The 22,500-nt window shown below is 43.6% G+C and overlaps 1 protein-coding gene and 1 long non-coding RNA gene across 6 annotated transcripts in view; both read left to right on the plus strand.

Moving 5' to 3' along the window:
• The window catches only part of LOC115117121 (phosphoprotein associated with glycosphingolipid-enriched microdomains 1-like), a 111,279-nt gene that overhangs the window by 61,358 nt on the left and 27,421 nt on the right, over positions 1 to 22,500 (plus strand). The window lies entirely within an intron of this gene.
• Positions 1,215 to 9,287, plus strand: LOC115117119 (uncharacterized). 2 transcript variants are annotated; one of them, XR_003861659.2, is made up of 3 exons: positions 1,257 to 7,489; positions 7,677 to 7,847; positions 8,046 to 9,287. It is a non-coding gene; the product is annotated as an uncharacterized LOC115117119 (long non-coding RNA). The 2 variants fall into 2 exon arrangements; XR_010464280.1 differs by having other exon boundaries at positions 1,215 to 7,847.

Here is a 22,500-nt window from a genome sequence, read left to right on the forward strand (position 1 = left end):
GTAGTGTGTGTGTGTGTGTGTGTGTGTGTGTGTGTGTGTGTGTGTGTGTGGTCTGTCAGACACTTTAATCACCGTTGTGGATACTGCGTTTGAGTGACATCTCCTTCCATCTCTGCTCCACACCAGATTATCAGTGGGAGAAGGGATTTGCCTACAGCGATGTTGGGCACCTTGGAAATGTCAGCTGTGTCTGCGGACAGACAGACACACACACCACCTGCTAATTGGCTCATTTCTATTCAGATTCCAGTGGAAGCCTCTGTGACTTCAACAGATTTGCCAACAGCTCTATATCTGCTGCTCTGATGCACACAGTTGGCTCACTCATTCTGTTCTGATTATAACTACAGCTACATTATAACTACAGCTACATTATAACTAAAGCTACGTTATAAGTACAGCTACATTATAACTACAGCTACATTATAATTACAGCTACATTATAACTACAGCTACATTATAACTACAGCTACATTATAACTACAGCTACATTATAACTACAGCTACGTTATAAGTACAGCTACATTATAACTACAGCTACATTATAACAAACAGCTACATTATAACTACAGCTACATTATAACAAACAGCTACATTATAACTACAGCTACATTATAACAAACAGCTACATTATAACTACAGCTACATTATAACTACAGCTACATTATAACTACAGCTACATTATAAGTACAGCTACATTATAACTACAGCTACATTATAACTACAGCTACATTATAACTACAGCTACATTATGACAAACAGCTACATTATAACTACAGCTACGTTATAACTACAGCTACATTATAAGAAACAGCTACGTTATAAGTACAGCTACATTATAACTACAGCTACATTATAACTACAGCTACATTATAACAAACAGCTACGTTATAACTACAGCTACATTATAACTACAGCTACATTATAACTACAGCTACATTATAACTACAGCTACATTATAACAAACAGCTACATTATAACTACAGCTACGGTATAACTACAGCTACATTATAACAAACAGCTACGTTATAAGTACAGCTACATTATAACTACAGCTACATTATAACAAACAGCTACGTTATAAGTACAGCTACATTATAACTACAGCTACGGTATAACTACAGCTACATTATAACAAACAGCTACGGTATAACTACAGCTACATTATAACAAACAGCTACATTATAACTACAGCTACATTATAACTACAGCTACATTATAACTACAGCTACATTATAACTACAGCTACATTATAACTACAGCTACATTATAACAACAGCTACATTATAACTCCAGCTACATTATAACTACAGCTACACTATAACTATAGCTACATTATAACCACATCCTCTATCTATAACCTACAGTCGTAGCCAAAAGTTTTGAGAATGACACAAATATACATTTTCACAGTCTGCTGCTTCAGTTTGTATGATGGCAATTTGCATATACTCCAAAATGTTAGGAAGAATGATCAAATGAATTGCAATTAATTGCAAAGTCCCTCTTTTCCATGCAAATGAACTGAATCCCCCCAAAAACATTCCCACTGCATTTCAGCCCTGCCACAAAAGGACACAGGTGTGAATGTTGACGCGGACAATGCTGGAGATCACTCTGTCATGCTGATTGAGTTTGAATAACAGACTGGAAGCTTCAAAAGGAGGGTGGTGCTTGGAATCATTGTTCTTCCTCTGTCAAACATGGTTACCTGCAAGGAAACACGTGCCGTCATCATTGCTTTGCACAAAAAGGGCTTCACAGGCAAGGATATTACTGCCAGTAAGATTGCATATACTCCAACTGTTGTGAAGAAGGCTTCAGGGCAACCAAGAAAGTCCAGCGAGCGCCAGGACCATCTCCTAAAGTTGATTCAGCTGCTGGATCGGGGCACCACCAGTACAGAGCTCAGGAATGGCAGCAGGCAGGTGTGAGTGCATCTGCATCAGGTGTGAGGCGAAGACTTTTGGAGGAAGGCCTGGTGTCAAGAAGGGCAGCAAAGAAGCCACTTCTCTCCAGGAATAAATCAGGGACAGACTGATATTCTGCAAAAGGTACAGAGATTGGACTGCTGAGGACTAGGGTAAAGTCATTTTCTCTGATGAATCCCCTTTCCGATTGTTTGGGGCATCCGGAAAAAAGCTTGTCCGGAGAAGACAAGGTGAGTGCTACCATCAGTCCTGTGTCATGCCAACAGTAAAGCATCCTGAGAACATTCATGTGTGGGGTTGCTTCTCAGCCAAGGGAGTGGGCTCACTCACAATACTGCCTAAGAACACAGCCATGAATAAAGAATGGTACCAACACATCCTCCAAGAGCAACTTCTCCCAACCATTCAGGAACAGTTTGGTTACGAACAATACCTTTTCCAGCATGATGGAGCACCTTGCCATAAGGCAAAAGTGATAACTAAGTGGCTCGGGGAACAAAACATAGATATTTTGGGTCCATGGCCAGGAAACTCCCCAAACCTTAATCCCATTGAGAACAATCCTCAAGGGGCGGGTGGACAATGTCACACCCTGACCTTAGTTATCTTTGTTTTCTTTATTATTTTGGTTAGGTCAGGGTGTGATGAGGGTGGTATGTGTGTCTCTGGTTTGTTGTACATCTATGGGGATTTGGTTTGTCTAGGTAAATGTAGGTCTATGGTGGCCTGAATTGGTTCCCAATCAGAGGCAGCTGTTTGTTGTTGTCTCTGATTGGGGATCCTATTTAGGTTGCCATTTTCCATTTTGGTCTATGTGTAGTTGCATGTCAGCACTCGTTATTATTAGCTTCACGTTGGTTTTGTTATTTTGTTAGTTTGTTTAGTGTTCTTCGTGTTCTTCGTAAATAAAGAAGAATGTATTCAAATCACGCTGCGCCTTGGTCTCATCGTTACGACGAACGTGACAGACAAACAAAAACCCACAAATTCTGTTAAACTCCAAGCATTAATTATGCAAGAATGGGCTGCCATCAGTCAGGATGTGGCCCAGAAGTTAATTGGCAGCATGCCAGGGCGGATTGCAGAGGTCTTGAAAAAGAAGGGTCAACACTGCAAATATTGACTCTTTGCATCAACTTCATATAATTGTCAATAAAAGCCTTTGACACTTATGAAATGCTTGTAATTATACTTCAGTATTCCATTGTAACATCTGACAAAAATATCTAAAGACACTGAAGCAGCAAACATGTGAAAATTAATATTTGTGTCATTCTCAAAACTTTTGGCCATGACTGTATGTTAGAATATTTAAATGTTCAATGGGATTTCTCTCTGTCCATCATTTCTATTTCATTTTTCTGTGTCTTCTGTTGCTGTCTCTTTCATCCTCCATGCTGTCTCTACTGATATGCTCCCTCAGAGCGCTGGTTCCATATTTCACCATATCTAGTGAGATGTGTTGTATTTGCCCAGGCCTAATATGAAGGAAGAAACCCCATGGGGGGGAAGGAGAGACATTGACAGAGACATAAAGAGAAGAGAGAGAGAGACAGGGCTCGGTGATATGAGAAAAATATCATATCACAATATTTTTCGACGTTTTGACGGTATGAGGGTATTTGAACCCTGTTTTTCTTGATATCCAATTGCGATCCAATTACTATCTTGTCTCATTGCTGCAACTCCCCAACGGGCTCGGGCTCGGGAGAGGCGAAGGTCGAGTCATGCATCCTCTGAAACATGACCCGGCAAGCCTCGCTCCTTAACACCCTCCAGTTTAACCCGGGAACCCAGCCCTACCAACGTGTCGGAGGAAACACCGTTCAACTGACGACCGAAGTCAGCTTGCAGGCGACCAGCCCGCCACAAGGAGTCGCTAGAGCGCGATGAGCCAAGTAAATGACAAAGCAAAAACTGTTTTTTATAATTGTTTGTAAATGTATCAACAAAAAAAACTTGAAATATGACATTTACCTAAGTATTCAGACCCTTTACTCAGTACTTTGTTGAAGCACCTTTAGCTACGATTACATCCACGAGTCTTCTTGGGTATGACGCTACAAGCTTGGCACATCTCTATCTGGGGAGTTTCTCCCATTCTTCTCTGTAGATCCTCTCAAGCTCTGTCAGGTTGGATGAGGAGCGTTGCTGCATAGCTATTTTCAGGTCTCTCCAGTTATGTTCAATATCCATCTGGCCACTCAACCATAAAGACCTGATTGGTGGAGTGTTGCAAAGATGGTTGTCCTTCTGGAATGTTCTCCCATCTCCACAGAGGAACTCTGGAGCTCTGTCAGAGTGACCATCAGGGCCCTTCTCCACGGATTGCTCAGTTTGGCCGGGCGGCCAGCTCTAGGAAGAGTCTTGGTGGTTCCAAACGTCTTCCATTTAAGAGTAATGGAGGCCACTGTGTTCTTGGGGACCTTCATTATTGCAGAAATTTGTTGGTAACCTTCCCCAGACCTGTGCCTTGACACAATCCTGTCTCAGAGATCTACGGACAATTCCTTCGACCTCATGGCTTCAATTTGGCTCTGACATGCACTGATACCTGACATGCACTGGGAACTTATATAGACAGGTTTGTGCCTTGCCAAATAATGTCCAATCAAGGCTGCATGATCGAATCCTACCCTGTGGGGCTCTGTGGAGGAGTCTGCATGATAGATTCCTACCCTGTGGAAAGTCTGTGGAGGAGTCTGCATGATAGATTCCTACCCTGTGGAAACTCTGTGGAGGAGTCTGCATGATAGATTCCTACCCTGTGGAAACTCTGTGGAGGAGTCTGCATGATAGATTCCTACCCTGTGGAAACTCTGTGGAGGAGTCTGCATGATAGATTCCTACCCTGTGGAAACTCTGTGGAAGAGTCTGCATGATAGATTCCTACCCTGTGGAAACTCTGTGGAAGAGTCTGCATGATAGATTCCTACCCTGTGGGGCTCTGTGGAGGAGTCTGCATAATAGATTCCTACCCTATGGGGCTCTGTGGAGGAGTCTGCATGATAGATTCCTACCCTGTGGGGCTCTGTGGAGGAGTCTGTATGATAGATTCCTACCCTATGGGGCTCTGTGGAGGAGTCTGCATGATAGATTCCTACCCTGTGGAACTCTGTGTCTGATAAATTGTGCTGTTTCAAAGGTCAAACAGCATCTGCAGAGCAGCACTTCTATTACTTGCCTCCCATCCACCACCCTCTTCCTCCTCTCACTCCTCTCACTCCTCTATTACTGTCATCCCAACACCTTCCTCTCCTCCATCACTCTCACTCCCAATCAGCCAGGGAGGGGTGAGAGGGGACAGACCCTGGTGGAGCTATGCACCACCCCACCCCTATACCTCTGTCTCAGCCCTCCTTAACCCTGCACCCCATCCATCCACATCCCTAACTCAAAGCCGGCCTAGACAGTGTTAACACACACACACACACACACACACACACAGGTTTAATAAATCAGCCTGGTGCTAATGGAGCTGAGGGGGTCTTGTAAAGAGGGATCACATTTCTACTCTCGCTGCTGCCGCTATATTGATAGTGTGCATGTGTCCATGTATTAATAGCCCATGGCTTTGCAGTGTCCGCCAGGCTAGTGTCAGAGCAGGTGATATATGGGTGGCCAACTGGTGATGGGGACCTTCTTCTGTGATGTATGTGTCTGTTGTGATGAAGATGTAGGGTGTGTGTGTGTGTGTGTGTGTATGTGTGCGTGCGTGCGTACGTGTGCGTGTGTGTATTCCATTCTATATTGTATTCTATCCATGCCTAATCTGCACCTCTGATTTACAAAGACACAGCAGCTAGAGCCTGCATGCAGCCACAGCCTCTGGCTCAAAGACATCTCAGTGTTTTTTACTTCCCTATCTACAGTGGTGTAAAGTACTTCAAATAAAAAATACTTTAAAGTACTACTCCAATAGTTTTTTGGGGGTATCTGTACTTTACTTTACTATTTATATTTTTGACAACTTTTACTTCACTACATTACTAAAGAAAATAATGTGGGGCGGCAGGGTAGCCTAGTGGTTAGAGAGTTGGACTAGTTAACAAAAGGTTACAAGTTCAAATCCCCGAGCTGACACGGCACAAATCTGTCATTCTGCCCCTGAACAGGGTGTTCCTAGGCTGTCATTGAAAATAAGAATTTGTTCTTAATTGACTTTCCTGGTTAAATAAAGATATAAAAATGTGTTTTTTACTCCATACATTTTCCCTGACACACAAAAGTCCTCCAGTATTTGGAATGCTTAGCAGGACAAGAAAAGGTTGTAATTCATTCACTTATCAAGATAGCATCCCAGGGCCCTCATTTATCAATGTTGTGTATGAACAGACATGTTTGTAAACCATGCGTGCCAGAATGTCTAAGCAAAGTGTGGAAGTTATCCGTTTGTACTTATACTTGAGAATGTGCGTACATTTAAGCACACCTCTTGACCATGAGTACCCACAGCACCTTGTTGTAGAAAAGTCAAACGTCTAATGAAAAACCATCCACCAAATGGAGAAAGGATTGACATACTGGACCAAATCATCAACTATGAAGAAAAAAGATATCACATGAATAGTTCATTAATGTATTTCTTTTATAGACACTTAAGTTGCTAATAGTTTTCTCAGGGGTGTTGACGAATTCATAAACATGAAACCATTTAAGCCGAATTGAATAATAAAGTCAATTTGAAAGAGAGTGGAATGTAAGGTCGGAGGCAATTGAGTTAAACCAGTTAAATAACATAAAAGGCAACACTGAGGCGTTGTGACTTGGTGGAGGATCTGACACAAGCTGCATTACACAGGGAGAGTGTTTTCAATGAGCGTGCAGATTTATTTTTGCTGACTTGCGACGCTTGGTTTATTAGTAGATGTAGTTTTCCAGGGCATGTTTTATTGTATCGCTGCGACCAACTCTCTCCAGTATTAGAAAGGGAGACGAAACGCACCAATACCAACCCAGTGCAAACCCAAGTCCTCTCCACCCTGGGATTTATGGCCACTGGAACATTCCAACGGGTAGATTGCGGATCGATCTGGCATTTCACAACCAACCATGAGCCGGATATTTCCTGCAGTCCTTCGTGGTATTATTTAATTGACCCCCACAATACATACAGTTTCCTTCACTGCTGTGCAACAGGCCAGAGTGAAAAGGGATTTCTGGATTTACAAAAGTCGCAGGAACAATTGACTGCATCCACATCACAATAAAAGCACCATCATTGAACGAATTGAACTTAGTCAACAGAAAAGGTTTCCATTCTGTCAACGTGCAGGTCATCTGTGATTCACATTTGGCTTTGTTGAATGTGGTGGCCAGATGGCCAGGTGGGACACATGATTCATTCATTGTGCAGAACAGCTCAGTTGGGCCTTAACCTCCAGGAAGGATCTGTTGAGGACGGACGGCTCATTGGTAAGTGACTTGTTTTATTTGCAAGGTTTTATTGTTAGACCTCTACTGGGAAACAATATCTGAATGTTGTGTTCATAACTGCAGGAGACCTATGAACAACATGGCTGCTGACTCACAAACCCCTCAAGCCAACAAGAGGCCAGGTACAACCAAGCCCACACACACACCAGAACAACAGTGGAGCGCACCATAGGCCTGCTGAAAGGGCGTTGTGCTTGTCTGGGACAGGAGACACACTGCAATACCAGCATAGCAAAGTTTGCCTCTGAAATGATATTCCTTCAAATGCCATTACGTGAATGTAATACAATGTGCATAATTCCTTTTTAGGTTTGCTACATTGTCAAGGCTTGCAGTGTGCTCCACAACATTACAATCAAAAATGGCATTCCACTGAATGATCCACTCAGACCCGGTGAGCCCATGCCTGACAGGGAGTGTTTCCCACCACCCATAGCTCTGGCACTGAGGACCAGAGTCAACATCATACAACGCTTTTAGGTATCTGTTCTTCCAAATATTGTAATCAAATCAACAAGGAAAACACATTGACATTGCACCAGAATTTATTGTCTCACATGTTTGACACAATCAACAAGTTCTTTCAATGATCGATTGAATTCTCAGGTCGTTGTGTACATCCTCCAGCTGCGGTTTGAGTCCAAGAATTGATGTGTTGATCTGTTGTTGTTGTTTCAGGACTGCGTCAGACAAAACATAGCGGAGCAGCTGAAGCGCTCGCCAAAGAGGACACCCTTCTGGTAGGCCTGGGGCAGAGGGGTCAGAGGACACCCTTCTGGTAGGCCTGGGGCAGAGGAGTCAGAGGACCCCCTTCTGGTAGGCCTGGGGATGAGGGGTCAGAGGTCACCCATCTGGTAGGCCTGGGGCAGAGGGGTCAGAGGACACCCTTCTGGTAGGCCTGGGGCAGAGGGGTCAGAGGACACCCTTCTGGTAGGCCTGGGGCAGAGGGGTCAGAGGACACCCTTCTGGTAGGCCTGGGGATGAGGGGTCAGAGGACACCCTTCTGGTAGACCTGGGACTGAGGGGTCAGAGGACCCCCTTCTGGTAGGCCTGGGACTGAGGGGTCAGAGGACCCCCTTCTGGTAGGCCTGGGGCAGAGGGGTCAGAGGACACCCTTCTGGTAGGCCTGGGGATGAGGGGTCAGAGGACACCCTTCTGGTAGGCCTGGGGCAGAGGGGTCAGAGGTCACCCTTCTGGTAGGCCTGGGGCAGAGGGGTCAGAGGACCCCCTTCTGGTAGGCCTGGGGCAGAGGGGTCAGAGGACACCCTTCTGGTAGGCCTGGGGCAGAGGGGTCAGAGGACACCCTTCTGGTAGGCCTGGGGCAGAGGGGTCAGAGGACACCCTTCTTGTAGGCCTGGGGCAGAGGGGTCAGAGGACACCCTTCTGGTAGGCCTGGGGATGAGGGGTCAGAGGACACCCTTCTGGTAGGCCTGGGACTGAGGGGTCAGAGGACACCCTTCTGGTAGGCCTGGGACTGAGGGGTCAGAGGACCCCCTTCTGGTAGGCCTGGGGATGAGGGGTCAGAGGACACCCTTCTGGTACGCCTGGGGCAGAAGGGTCAGAGGACACCCTTCTGGTAGGCCTGGGGCAGAGGGGTCAGAGGACCCCCTTCTGGTAGGCCTGGGACAGAGGGGTCAGAGGACACCCTTCTGGTAGGCCTGGGACTGAGGGGTCAGATGACCCCCTTCTGGTAGGCCTGGGACTGAGGGGTCAGAGTACCCCCTTCTGGTAGGCCTGGGGATGAGGGGTCTGGCAAATCACCCACATCTGTCAAGATTTCATGTTTTGTAATTTTTGTTATATTAATTTTGTAACATTTATTTAGTTACATATATTTGTTATATTTATTGTCAAGAAAAAATATTGAGATGTGGTCCATGTCTGAAGATGGTTGTGAAAATAAAGCTTGACTTACCATCAGTTAGTGTGTCTGGTATTCCTTCAGGGTCTGGGAGAGGGTCCTCACTATCACCATCAGTTGGTTTGTTTGGTATTCATTCAGGGTCTGGGAGAGTGTCCTCAGTATCACCATCACAAATGTGATGCCAGACTGAGGTCTCTCCAATTTTGGTGCCAATGTGCTGGTCCATAGCAGACAGTGAAGAGTCACTCTGTCCTCCTCCTGTGGCACTTATATCCCTTTTGTGGATCATAATTAAACCATTTTGCATGTGTTTTCAAATCAAACCATTTCTTTTCAATTTCATTAACCTGTTGCGACGAGCAATCCCGTATCCGGGAGCGTAATTATAGCCTCAAGCTCATTACCATAACGCAACGTTAACTATTCATGAAAATCGCAAATGAAATTAAATAAATATATTGGCTCACAAGCTTAGCCTTTTAACAACACTGTCATCTCAGATTTTCAAAAAATGCTTTTCAACCATAGCTACACAAGCATTTATGTAAGAGTATTGATAGCTAGCATAGCATTAAGCCTAGCATTCAGCAGACAACATTTTCACAAAAACAAGAAAAGCATTCAAATAAAATCATTTACCTTTGAAGAACTTCGGATGTTTTCAATGAGGAGACTCTCAGTTAGATAGCAAATGTTCAGTTTTTCCAAAAATATTATTTGTGTAGGAGAAATCGCTCCGTTTTGTTCATCACGTTTGGCTAAGAAAAAAACACGAAAATTCAGTCATTACAACGCTAACTTTTTTCCAAATTAACTCCATAATATCGACAGAAACATGGCAAACGTTGTTTAGAATCAATCCTCAAGGTGTTTTTCACATATCTATTCGATGATAAGTCACTCGTGGCAGTTTGGTTTCTCCTCTGTTCAAAATGGAAAAATGCACTGCACCTGGAGATTACGCAATAGTTTCGACGGAGGACACCGAGCGGACACCTGGTAAATGTAGTCTCTTATGGTCAATTTTCCAATGATATGCCTACAAATACGTCACAATGCTGCAAACACCTTGGGGAAACGACAGAAAGTGTAGGCTCATTCCTTGCGCGTTCACAGCCATATAAGGAGACATTGGAACACATCGCCTCAAAAATCTGGCTCACTTCCTGTATGAAATTTCATCTTGGTTTCGCCTGTAGCGTTAGTTCTGTGGCACTCACAGACAATATCTTTGCAGTTTTGGAAACGTCAGAGTGTTTTCTTTCCAAAGCTGTCAATTATATGCATAGTCGAGCATCTTTTCGTGACAAAATATCTTGTTTAAAACGGGAACGTTTTTCATCCAAAAATGAAATATTGCCCCCAGAGGTTCAAGAGGTTAACTGTTCTGCACTCAGATGAGGCAGAATTGACCACAGCTCTAACCTGCTCACGAGCAATATGTTTTCTCTTATTCGTCAAGCCATTGCTGAGGGCTCCAACAAATATGGCTGTTTTGCTTCCACTTCGGTAATCAAAGGTTCTATTTATGCATCTGAAAAATGTGTTTTTCTTAGTCTTCTTTGATTTCTCCATGTTGACGGACATAAATTTGTGACATTTCTTCCAGCTTTAAAGGGAAGGGTTGTGACCATAATTGGTCATTTAGGGCGGTTCTTCATGTTAAATGTGACGTCACGTGCACTAGCACAGTGTTTTAGAACGTGTCTGATTTATCAAGACAAAATACTTACAGGTGTGTGTAAATCAAGATTACGAGCAAATTGATAAATACCAACTTTTTTGTACTTGCGAACATTCTAAATGTTCTTCGTGCGAGTTAGTTTAGAAGGTTTTCTACGCAACATTGATAAATGAGGGCCCTGGTCATCCCTACTGCCTCTGATCTGGTGGACTCACTAAACACAAATGCTTCATTTGTAAATGATGTCTGAGTGTTGGAGTGTGCCCTTGGCTATCCGTAAAATCATTTAAAAAAATGTAATCATGCCATCTGGTTTGCTTAATATAAGGAACGTGAAATGATTTATACTTGTACTTTTGATACTTAAGTATATTTTAGCAATTACATTTACTTTTTAATACTTAGTTATATTTAAACCCAAATACTTTAAGACTTTAGTAGTATTTTACTGGGTGACTTTCACTTTTACTTCAGTAATTTTCTAGTATCTTTACTTTTACTCAAGTATGACAATTGGGTGCTTTTTCCACCACTGCTACCATATTAGGGAGGATTGGGAGTCGCCTCAAACTAAAACGCAATAAAACATTCTCTTGCTTGGATCCTCCAAGAATATTTCAGCCTTTGTGTCTGTACTGTGTCTTGGATTCCTTTCTGGGGGATAGCGGGTCTCTTGTTTTTTCATCTGTTTTATCAACAGGCATGTGTGCATTCACACTCAACTGACTGATAATATCAAAGTCAACGACTAGCAAAATATGTCCCCTCGGAAACACGCAGAGACATTCAGAGACACACAGAGTCTCACAGAAACACGCGGAGACACGCAGACACACAGTCTCACAGAGACACGCAGAGACACAGTCTCACAGAAACATACAGAGACAGGAAGAGACACACAGAGTCTCACAGAGAAACGCAGAGTCTCACAGAAACACACAGAGACACACGGCAATTCAGACAAACAGATCTTAACATGCAGAGTCTGAGTCTGAGAATCACAGAGAAAGGAGTCAGTCTCACAGAGTGCATTCAGGACACGAAGAGACACACAGAGTCACATGCGCAGAGACATGCAGAGTCTCACAGAGACACAGAGACACACAAGTCTAATACGGCAATCAGACAAACAGTGTTAGGAGCATGTCTGCTAATAATACATGTGTTAGAGCATGTCTGTGTGTCTGTGTGTTTGTGTGTGTGTATGTGTGTGTCTGTGTGTTTCTGTGTGTGTTTGTGTGTGTGTCTGTGTGTGCGTATGTTTCTGTCCCCTCACAGTCCCCACCGTTCCATGAAATGTTGTTTAATCTGTATTTGAAGGTCCTTTAGCTGTTTCCTTGAGTAATGGGAGATTGAAGGACGTTCCATGCAATCATGGCTCTATAATACAATGCGTTGCTGTGAATTAGTTTTGGATTTGGGGACTGTGAAGAGACCCCTGGTGGTATGTCTTGTGGGGTATGTATGGGTGTCTAAAGAGACCCATGATCACGTGTCTTGTGGGGTATGTATAGGTGTATGAAGAGACCCCTGGTGACATGTCTCGTGGGGTATGTATGGGTGTCTGAAGAGACCCCTGGTGACATGTCTCGCGGGGTATGTATGGGTGTCTGAAGAGACCCCTGGTGACATGTCTTGTGGGGTATGTATGGGTGTCTGAAGAGACCCCTGGTGACATGCTTTGTGGGGTATGTATGGGTGTCTGAAGAGACCCATGATCACGTGTATTGTGGGGTATGTATGGGTGTCTGAAGAGACCCCTGGTGACATGTCTTGTGGGGTATGTATGGGTGTCTGAAGAGACCCCTGGTGACATGTCTTGTGGGGTATGTATGGGTGTCTGAAGAGACCCCTGGTGACATGTCTTGTGGGGTATGTATGGGTGTCTGAGCTGAATATTATTTTATTATACAGACAATCTGGAATTTTAATCATGGTAATATTTCTAATAAAAACGAGAAGAGAAGCAGTTCATCTCTCGTCAACCCTCAACCAGGACAGACTGACATGCATGTTGGTGATGACAGGCAAGGTGTGCTGCTCTGTTCTGAGTCAGCTCCACCTTCGTTAGGTCTTTCTTTGCTGCACTTGACCATATTACTGGACAGTAATCAAGATGAGACAAGACCAGAGTCTGAACAACTAGTACAGTAGATTTTTGTTTCAAAAACACAGAGCATCTTTTTATAAACAGACAGACCCCTCCCTATCTTCACAACAACTTAGTCAATATGACTTGACCATGATAATTGACTATATAATGTTATACCTGGGAGTTTAGCTTCCTGAACTTGTTCAATGGTCACACCCTTTATACACAACTCCAGTTGAGGTTTAGGTCTTAGAGAATGTTTTCAACCAATCACAACGCTTTTAGCTGTCGATGTATTTAAGACTATTAATTATTATTAATTATTATTAATCACCCATTCTGATACTGACTGTAACTCCTTGTTTAGAATGTCAGTGATGTCACTGGCTTTGGGTGCTGAAATGTAGAGTGTGGAATCATCTGCATACATAGTCACTCTAGCTTTGTGTAAGACCAGTGGCAAATCATTTGGAAAAAATAGTGAAGAGCAATGGCCCAAGGCAACTGCCCTGAGGGTCACCGCACTGTACATATCTGATGTTAGAGAAGCTTCCATTGAAGAACACTCTCTGGGTTCTTTTGGATGAATAACTCTACAGCCATGTGATGGCAGGTTCTATAAAGCCATCACAAACATGGCTTTACATCACAATAAACAAACATAGGCTCATTGTGTTCAGAACAACTCAGGTTATCACATGTAATCTTGTAACTGTACATCAAACACGTTGATCATAAACGTTGACATTGTATATGACATGAGTTCTGTGATGTGAAGTGCGCATTTGGACGCACAGGTGTTTGGCTTGCTTGTATGACGTCAAAGTGGTATTTATTTTAATCCTCAATATCTCATCTTTCAAATACATTGAGTCATCTTAATTTAGAGCATTTCCCTCAATCAGACAACAAAAACATGTTCAAAAGTTGCCCAATTATCAGGAGGGATGGGGGCAACTTCTTGTCACGCTCAAGTTCAAAATGTCTGTCAGTCAAAAACCATACAGAGCTGTGAAGCGTGATGTATATGTCACATCCTGACCTTAGTATTCTTTGTTTTCTTTGTTATTTTAGTTAGGTCAGGGTGTGACATGGGTGATGTATGTGTTTTTTCATTGTCTAGGGGTTTTGTATGTTTATGGGGGTGTTTCCTATCTAGGTGTTTTTGTAAGTCTATGGTTGCCTAGATTGGTTTTCAATTAGAGGCAGCTGTCTATCGTTGTCTCTGATTGGGAATCATATTTAGGAAGCCATATTCTGTGGGTATTTTGTGGGTGATTGTTCCTGTTTCCAGTGTTCCAGTGTTAGTGTTCCAGTTACGGGACTTTCGTCTTCGTTCATTTTTTGTCGTTTTTTTTGTTCATTGTTTAAGTTTCCTATTAAATATGGATAATCATCACGCTGCATTTTGGTCCTCCTCTCTTTCACCCGAAGATAATCGTTACAGTATAGCATCCCTGCAAACAATAGTGAGTTGTTAGGACGTCTCTAGGATATCACGAAATTGTCGCCTATAGTCGTCAGGACGTTGTGTCATGGTCCCTGGAGGTTTTGTCTAGTTCCCGGTTGGTCTCGGGGGGGACAATTTTGGGGACAATTTTAGGACATTCTTGGGACGTTGTGTCATGATCTAATGGAGGTTTTGTCTAGTCCCCGGTTGGGATGTCCTAAGAAAGTGAACTAGGCAAAAAACCTCCAGGGGACCACGACGCAACGTCCCAAGAACGTTCAGTGGACCATGACACAACATCCCAGGAACATCCTAAAAACCGGGAACTATTCAAAAGTCCCCCATAAAATGTTCCCTTGGGACCATCACGCGATGTCTTATGGCCTAGTAAAATGACATTTCTGAGAACGTCCTTAAAAAGGTCCTGCCATGGTCCTCCGTGACGTCCTGGGAACATACAGGGAACCAGACAAAGGCCCCCCAGAGAACGTTTCCTTGGGACCATCACGCAACGTTCTCATTAGAACGTTCACAGAATGTCAGTGGATAACGTCGCACCGAAGCCCTTAATTAAGGGACCGAATGGGAACATCGCCTAAATCAAATCAAATGTATTTATATAGCCCTTCGTACATCAGCTGATATCTCAAAGTGCTGTACAGAAACCCAGCCTAAAACCCCAAACAGCAAGCAATGCAGGTGTAGCAATGCAGGTGTAGCAATGCAGGTGTAGAAGCACGTCCGCAGGACTACCCATGTTTGCTGTAATTTTACTGTACAGCCATTTTCAACCCGTATACTGGTACAAGTGTAAAGGGTTAACTTTCTCACTCTCTCCAAATGGAGAAGTGACAAATTATCTTCATATTATAATGATGAATAAGCTTCCTCTTTCTCAGTGTTGGCCAGATGGAGGGAAATAGATGGGGTTGAGAAAGAGTGTTAGCCTGCAGAGAAAAATAGAGGGAGGGAGAAGTCTCTCTAGAGACTACAGTGTGTTAATGGTTGACACAGACAGTATTGTTTGTGTGCTAGCTGAACCAAGGACACACAGTGGAGCAGAACACAGTGGAGCATGGCAGAGCACAGCAGCATGCCATTCATGCAGAGCAAGGGCCCCGTGCCTCAGCCCATGAGACACTACTGAGAGAGAGCCGGAAGAGAAATAGAAGGGGGATATGGCCCTCTTTTATGAATCTGCTGCCAGCCATCCAAACCCCCATTTTGAGCCCCATAAGTGCAGCTTCAACCTTTTAGTCTAGGAACGTTGTGTGTGAGAGCTACAGTTACATTTGGTTTGTTTTACTGTCTCAGTTCCTTCACTGGCTTTATAGAGAGAGAAAGGCAGGCGGTGTGGTGTTTTATAGAGAGAGAAAGGCAGGCGGTGTGGTGTTTTATAGAGAGAGAAAGGCAGGCGGTGTGGTGTTTTATAGAGAGAGAAAGGCAGGCGGTGTGGTGTTTTATAGAGAGAGAAGGGCAGGTGGTGTGGTGTTTTATAGAGAGAGAAAGGCAGGTGGTGTGGTGTTTTAAACTTGATGTGGTCTTTTTTAAAACCCATTTTCTCACCAATTGGTAGTTACAGTCTTGTCCCGTCGCTGCAACTCCTGTACGGACTCGGGAGAGGCAAAGGTCAGGAGCCGTGCGTCCTCCAAAACATGACTCCCGCCAAGCAACAATGCCCACCTAACCCGGAAGCTAGCCGCACCACTGTGTCGGAGGAAACACCGTTCCCCATGGCGACCGTGTCAGCGTGCAGGCACCCAGCCCGCCACTGGAGTTGCTAGAGCACGATGGGACGAGAACATCCCTGCCGGCCAAACCCTCCCTTAACCCGGACAACGATGGGCCAATTGTGTGCCGCCTCGTGGGTCTCCCGGTCAGATGCAACACAACCTGTAATCGAACCAGGATCTGTAGTGGCATGGTTAGCACTGCAACACGGTGCTTTAGACCACTGTGCCACTCAGGAGGCCTGGATGGGACATATTTCTTGGTTGAAATAATCTGTCTGTGTGTGTGTGTGTGTGTGTGTGTGTGTGTGTGTGTGTGTGTGTGTGTGTGTGTGTGTGTGTGTGTGTGTGTGTGTGTGTGTGTGTGTGTGTGTGTGTAAAACAGCAGCTGCTGCACTGTTAATCATTAGACCCTGTGAAGGCTTCATTTCTTATTGTCAATAGTACACTGCTTTGCTTTAATCCCATATGAATAGGTTCTGGTCTCCTGGTTGGACGAAGAAGAAGCAACAGGATGTGGGTGTGCTTGAGTGCATATCATTTTGTATATGCCTACGTGTGTGTTCTGGGAGGGCTATGCAGAGCAAAGGGAGATAGAGGACAGTGGGGTGAGCAGTGGCCTGTGGGACAGACTGACTAGTAGAGGACAGTGGGGTGAGCAGTGGCCTGTGGGACAGACTGACTAGTAGAGGACAGTGGGGTGAGCAGTGGCCTGTGGGATAGACTGACTAGTAGAGGACAGTGGGGTGAGCAGTGGCCTGTGGGACAGACTGACTAGTAGAGGACAGTGGGGTGAGCAGTGGCCTGTGGGACAGACTGACAGGGGACAGGAAATGTCTCGTTGTCATGACAATGATGGGGATGGGTGACATTAACTGTAGGCAGAGTTCAACACTAATCACTCTCACAGAGGTCACTGCAGGCCACTAATCACTCTCACAGAGGTCACTGCAGGACACTAATCATTCTCACAGATGTCACTGTAGGCCACTAATCACTCTCACAGAGGCCACTGCAGGACACTAATCATTCTCACAGAGGTCACTGCAGGCCACTAATCACTCTCACAGAGTTCACTGCAGGCCACTAATCATTCTCACAGAGGCCACTGCAGGCCACTAATCACTCTCACAGAGGTCACTGCAGGACACTAATCACTCTCACAGAGGTCACTGCAGGCCACTAATCATTCTCACAGAGGTCACTGTAGGCCACTAATCACTCTCACAGAGGCCACTGCGGGACACTAATCATTCTCACAGAGGTCACTGTAGGCCACTAATCACAGAGGCCACTGCAGGACACTAATCACTCTCACAGAGGCCACTGCAGGACACTAATCACTCTCACAGAGGTCACTGCAGGCCACTAATCACTCTCACAGAGGCCACTGCAGGACACTAATCACTCTCACAGAGGTCACTGCAGGCCACTAATCATTCTCACAGAGGTCACTGTAGGCCACTAATCACTCTCACAGAGGCCACTGTAGGACACTAATCATTCTCACAGAGGTCACTGTAGGCCACTAATCACTCACAGAGGCCACTGCAGGACACTAATCACTCTCACAGAGGTCACTACAGGCCACTAATCACTCTCACAGAGGTCACTGCAGGCCACTAATCACTCTCACAGAGGTCACTGTAGGCCACTAATCACTCTCACAGAGGCCACTGCAGGGCACTAATCACTCTCACAGAGGCCACTGCAGGGCACTAATCACTCTCACAGAGGCCACTGCAGGACACTAATCATTCTCACAGAGGTCACTGTAGGCCACTAATCACTCTCACAGAGGTCACTGTAGGCCACTAATCACTCTCACAGAGGCCACTGCAGGGTACTAATCACTCTCACAGAGGCCACTGCAGGGCACTAATCACTCTCACAGAGACCACTGCAGGACACTAATCATTCTCACAGAGGTCACTGTAGGCCACTAATCACTCTCACAGAGGTCACTGTAGGCCACTAATCACTCTCACAGAGGCCACTGCAGGACACTAATCACTCTCACAGAGGCCACTGCAGGACACTAATCACTCTCACAGAGGCCACTGCAGGACACTAATCATTCTCACAGAGGCCACTGCAGGCCACTAATCACTCTCACAGAGGCCACTGCAGGACACTAATCATTCTCACAGAGGCCACTGCAGGCCACTAATCACTCTCACAGAGGCCACTGCAGGCCACTAATCATTCTCACAGAGGCCACTGCAGGGCACAGCTGTGTGTATGTGTGTTGCACGCTATATCAAAAACTTCTGTACTTTTTGATACAAAAAAAACTAGCGGTTCGGTAGTAGTATTTCTTACTACGTTCAGTATTTCTGTCAAATGTGTCTCGTGTGATTGAGAGAAGTCTGTCTGTCAGTGCAGCCCCCTTATAGCGTGAAGAGCAAAGTGTGTGCTCAACTTCCTCATTCATTGCTACAGCTGTCTGGCTGTATTGTTAGCTCCCCACTCATACTGCACAGAACTTAACACACTTAATTAATGCAACACGACATGTACAAATGCTGAACCTGTTCATTACTGTTGGCTTATCAATGTCCCTACAGGCTAGACCACTTCCTAATGCAAGAAGATACCGGTTAACTTCCATCTGTAATTGTACTAGGCTAACTTTACTTGCTAGCTTACAGCTGAAGCAAACATCAATTCACGACCTTAGAACTTTGTTAGGGATAGCAAAATATGCCGATTTCATATTTTCGTATTTCGATTTCGTATTTTAGCCAGGTAGCCTAGGATAACAAAAAACTAAAAGCGTGTACTGTATGACAGAGTGATAGACCGCTTCGTCACAGAAATCAGAACCATGGACAGCCACATCATATTTAGCTGACGTTGATTGGACTAAATAGTTTTTGGTATCTTTTAGTTGTCACTGTATTAGACTAAGAAGAGGTGATTTGATGATGTTGAAATGTTGAAGTTGAAATGGTGCTGGAATTGTGGAGGCAGCTCCCGTTTTCTTTGCGACTTGTGGTACCTCTCTGTGGTTCTAAATCAATAGTTGTTTAGTGGTTTAGTGATTTTACCCATGTGCCGCTGCTGATTGTAGGCTTCATCCAGGGGTTGGAACCAAAATTATTTTCCAATCGTTTAGTTCTGAGCAGGACCATTATTTTTAAAGTTCCGTTCCACTGTTCTGACAGCAAAATCCTGTTCTGAACTGGTTGGAACACAAAAAAAGTACCGGCTTATATTATTCCTTTCTCTTCTGTGTTTTTAACATTTAGCTCGATATTACATTTCTTCACCAAGATTGCTATTGAGCAGGCTAGCTATAGCTCAGTGTGTTGTTAACATGCGTGATGGAAAGACTCGTGTTGGATATGAGATGCAACTGAAATGTTGCGGAGGAGAGTGAGAGAGGGTAAAGGAGGAGGCTTGGCTTGAAGCGCTGGGAATCTGAATTAGGCCCACTGAATTATACCTACGGAGGAGCGGCTTTGATGGAGGAACTTTGAATGTTTAAACTTCAGAGTTGGCTTAACGTTGGACCAGAGAAGCTAACTAGCCAACAAGCTTGTGTCTGCACCAGAATTAAAAACACATCTTACTTTCTTGTAGTTAATAAATCCAATGTAAAATGTTATAACTATATATAACTATAGTACCCTAACTAGCATTGAAAAAGTTAATCCATTCTTCTGTAATAAAAAATCTCTGAATCTATCTTGTAACTTCAGGAGGCTACAGTAGCCTGTTTGAGAGGGAAGGGCAGGTAGCCAACCAACTGGCAAGGTGCTGGAAGAGGTTTAGTGGGAGGGCTTTGCATAGTTAATGTTATTACAGTTTTTGCCGATTGCTTACACACTGAAAGTGAATGGTTAGATAAAAGCATCAGAACCTTAGCTTCTGTAACCACGCCTTAAACAAAGGCACCAAATCCTAACCACGCCTTAAACAAAGGCACCAAATCCTAACCACGCCTTAAACAAAGGCACCAAAACCTAACCACACCTTAAACAAAGGCACCAAATCCTAACCACGCCTTAAACAAAGGCACCAAAACCTAACCACGCCTTAAACAAAGGCACCAAAACCTAACCACGCCTTAAACAAAGGCACCAAAACCTAACCACGCCTTAAACAAAGGCACCAAAACCTAACCACGCCTTAAACAAAGGCACCAAAACCTAACCACGCCTTAAACAAAGGCACCAAAACCTAACCACGCCTTAAACAAAGGCACCAAAACCTAACCACGCCTTAAACAAAGGCACCAAAACCTAACCACGCCTTAAACAAAGGCACAAAAAGTACAAACACATTTTCTGCTTTTCACTTTGCAATTCTGCAACACACTACACACTGTTTTTTACATTAGACACTTTTTTCAAGAATGAAATCTCTTACAATCATTGGGAAAACACTTATATTCAAAATGCAAAACATACCTGAAATTGGCAACACCCACCCACGCACACACACACACACACACACACACACACACACACACACACACACACACACACACACACACACACACACACACACACACACACACACACACACACACACACAAAGAAGGGGACCATGCAATAGATGGAGACATATTTCCGAAGACATTAGGGCCACTTTAGTGGACCATGTCATAAATCATGTCCTGACGATGAGGGAGGCAGAGAGTCCAGCCCAACCTGAGTCGCTACACGGTAGCATCCATAATACAGACATTTAGAATGGAGAATGGCAAAAAAATTAACTGAATTTTTTTTTTCTGAAGCTTTTCTATTTTTGTGTTACAAGGGACCATTTATTTGTGTTTAAGCAATCGAGAAAAATTGCAATTGAAATGTGAGTAGATGTACTGTACTGGAACAATCTGTCACAGAAGCCTGTATGAGAACATGAAAAAGGCATACAAAGTACTAAAGCAGTGTTTTGTATAAAGTCCATCAGTGTGTTGTTGCTGCTTTGAAAGAGTCATTCAAATGGTGCCTGTGTGTATCATTTTGTTGCAAAAATGCCATTTTGAAAAAGGATTGTTAGGTTTTGATTGCAGTTTCATTTTGACGTAGAAGTGAGATGTTTATCTCCAAGTTTGGTGTCTTATTTGTAGAGTTTTGACACAATGAGCCAAATTCCGCAACAAGTGTGTAAGCAATCGCAAACAACTGTAACCGGTTCTCATGCTTTTGAAATAACGTCTCTGTTCCGGAACAGTATAGAACAGTATAAAACAGTATAGAACAGTATAGAATAGTATATTACAGTATAAAACAGTATAGAACAGTATAGAACAGTATAAAACAGTATAAAACAGTATAGAACAGTATAGAACAGTATAAAACAGTATAGAACAGTATAGAACAGTATAAAACAGTATAAAACAGTATAGAACAGTATAAAACAGTATAGAACAGTATAGAACAGTATAAAACAGTATAGAACAGTATAGAACAGTATAGTACAGTATAAAACAGTATAAAACCGTATAGAACAGTATAGAACAGTATAAAACAGTATAGAACAGTATAGAACAGTATAAAACAGTATAGAACATTATTAACCAGTATAAAACAGTATAAAACAGTATAGAACAGTATAAAACAGTATAGAACAGTATAAAACAGTATAAAACAGTATATAACAGTATAAAACAGTGTAAAACAGTATAGAACAGTATAAAACAGTATAAAACAGTATAGAACAGTTTAAAACAGTATAAAACAGTATAGAACAGTATAAAACAGTATAGAACAGTATAAAACAGTATAGAACAGTATAGAACAGTATAAAACAGTATAGAACAGTATAAAACAGTATAGTCTGTTTCTGTTCCTTGAAAATGTGTATTATTTTCCGGTTACCGGCTACATTTTGATTTACCCAGTTTATCAATAGAGATTTATCATTCAAATAAACTCCTGTCTGTCTGTCTGTCTGTCTGTCTGTCTGTCTGTCTGTCTGTCTGTCTGTCTGTCTGTCTGTCTGTCTGTCTGTCGAGAGGAAGGAGCGCTGTCCTCCAGAGACCCCCAGGGCTAGTTAGGAGGGTTGAGGGTTTCAGTTGAAAAACACATGTCTTATTTTAGAGAAGTATCTCTCACTGACTGTCCCTAACCCTGCCTGTTGCAGCACTAAAACATTAGGCACCTTTCAATTTCATTTCCTTAATTCTTTAAAGTTAACTTGACAGCCATCTTTAAAGAGAGAAAGAGGGGGACTCTGAAGACGAAGAGATGGAGGGATGTAATGAGAAATAGAAAAAGAGGAAGCACTCAGAAGAGAAGAGAGAGAAAATAATGGCTTTAAGCAGCCCAGAATCTCACCGTCTTGTAGATAAGAAATGTGA

This window comes from Oncorhynchus nerka, linkage group LG7 (assembly GCF_034236695.1).
Source record: "Oncorhynchus nerka isolate Pitt River linkage group LG7, Oner_Uvic_2.0, whole genome shotgun sequence".
NCBI lineage: Eukaryota > Metazoa > Chordata > Actinopteri > Salmoniformes > Salmonidae > Oncorhynchus > Oncorhynchus nerka.